Below are 2,500 nucleotides of genomic sequence, written 5' to 3'. Positions count from 1 at the left end.
GGTTTACGAGAATAGTACTATGTATTCAGTTAAAGTTGTTGAATGGAAAATGCCACCGATGTTTGCAGCAGGAATATTAGTATTGAAAGATTTCTCTTTCATGAAATACAATAATTTTTAACTCGTTTCCAAGAAATTATACAAACCATCAACATTTAAATCCCTAATTAATATCTGGTGTTACAAGTAGTCCAAAGGGGCTAAAAGAAACTTTTGGCGGAGTCACGTACATACATTTCTCCTTTTCTTATTGTTATTCAATTTAGATAACGGAATACATTTAATCCTAAGAATTCTCAACAGTGAAAACTTCATAATGTTTAGTGATATGTAATTAAGGAATAGGATTTTTGGCCTGATGACAGCCTAGGCTCATGATCTTCTCCGCCAACACACTACTAACTTATTTAAGTTTTTTGGTATTGATTGATTTATTACGTGTCTGGCATCTTGACATCTAATGTCATTGACGCAGATTAATTTTGATTTTTTTTTTTGATAAAAAAAAACCCTCAAATTCCTATGTTAGCTGTAATGATAGTTAATATTTAAAAGATATAAATAAAAAAACGATTAACGTTTATGAAATATTATAAATTTGTCGAATAAATTTATAAACTTTGCATAAAAAAATGAAGGTTTTTGATATGGAAAATATTTTCTGATGAGTAATGGCAGTGATGTTTGCATCGTCCTGGATAATCTAAAGTAAAGAGACTCGGTTAATCTGAGAGTCCTGGTTCGGGTCAAGCCCTAAGAAATTGACTCTGTTGAGGATCCTTCCTCTTGGGTGTCTTCCGAATCAGGACTACCTCTCGGTTTGGGGTTCCGAGACAGGCAGGATAGAAAGAGAGTATCCTGTCACTGACGTCCCCCGGTTATCCAGCAAAACAGCAACAGGCTTTCTTTGGTCTGATGTTGAATTCTCCTCTTCTTTCCTTCTCTCTCTCTCTCTCTCTCTCTTTCTCTCTCTCTCTCTCTCTCTCTCTCTCTCTCTCTCTCTCTCTCTCTCTTCGACTGCTCCTTGAAGGATGACAATGAGATAGAAGAGCAGGAGAAGGAGCCTCCTTTTATTTATGGTTATCACTTTGGTTCTTATTTAGACTTTTCCAAAAGAAGCAGTTATTCAACAACAAACTCTTGGAAAGTACTGCTAATGCAAGAGGGAAGGTTTATGAAAAGTAATACATTTCTTGTGGGCTGCCCATGGAAAAGAGCTATCTTAATTAACCAATCATTCTAATGAGAGAGAGAGAGAGAGAGAGAGAGAGAGAGAGAGAGAGAGAGAGAGAGAGAGAGAGAGAGAGAGAGAGAGAGAGATTAAAAAATCTTGCGTTTAAAACATAAAAAATAACTATTAAGAATACGCGAAGGAAACTCTAGTGACTACACTGAAATTGTGTGTGTTAAGATTGCCTTCCCTTATGTAAGACACTGGCTCTAACTATACTGAAGGCGAATATGCTAAGAACTGATTAAAACTTTTATACACTCTAAATATTGCTAACAACTATAGAAAATCATTAAATTCCAACAATTTAGAATTTCATAAACATTAAATAATAATTTTTATTTTCCAATTCATAATTGAATCATAATCACAAATGCTCAAATGTATTTTATTATAGGATAAATGTTTATATCGGCCTATCTCCTGTCTATGGGAACATTACTAAGAATCTCACTCATAAAGTACACATCCCTAAACGATTCGAACTAAATTCAGCTGTTAATTGAATCATTTATATTAGTTTGTTGTCCAAAAAATGAAGTTTCACCAAGTGTTCAATTACAGGTAGACACACGAACACACAAACTAAGCTCTTCAGATGGAAGAAATATTTTCTAATGGAATTTAAACTTATATTATTAGGACTCCGCTAATGTTAAAAAACATTGAATTTAGATGGAGCAAGTCATACCTACCCTTTCTTCACTCTGTATATACAAGAGCCCTTTTTATATGCAGGCCTACATATTGTCACGAGCTATAACAAACACTACGAAGCTTTTGACCGATAGACGAGTGCTAGTTATCATTCCATGGAGGACTTTAGGCAGATATGATAAAAAAGGAAAAGGGAAATGATAGAGATAACGAAAAGGGAAAGTCTGGACAACCTGCGATACCCGGAAGGACAGAGGGATTTTAAGTCTGATGCAACCCTCTTAAGCCATTTCTCTCTCAATGAAATATTTATTTGTGCTATTTTTTTATTTTTATTCTTTTCAGCCTTACACTATTTCTCCACTCCGGTTTCCATTCTTCAATTTTGCTTTCCAAACTCTTCACTTTCACGCTGCAATTAAAGTAATAAGATATCTCTCTCTCTCTCTCTCTCTCTCTCTCTCTCTCTCTCTCTCTCTCTCTCTCTCTCTCTCTCTCTCTCTCTCTCTCTCTCTTCTTTGGTTTACGAGAATCATATCAGGTTTTCAGTTGAGGTTGTTGAATAAAAAATGCCACTGATGTTTACAAAAGGAATATTAGTATTAAAAGACT

The sequence above is a fragment of the Palaemon carinicauda genome, chromosome 4, assembly GCF_036898095.1.
Source record: "Palaemon carinicauda isolate YSFRI2023 chromosome 4, ASM3689809v2, whole genome shotgun sequence".
Lineage (NCBI taxonomy): Eukaryota > Metazoa > Arthropoda > Malacostraca > Decapoda > Palaemonidae > Palaemon > Palaemon carinicauda.
This window is presented reverse-complemented; position numbering follows the sequence as displayed.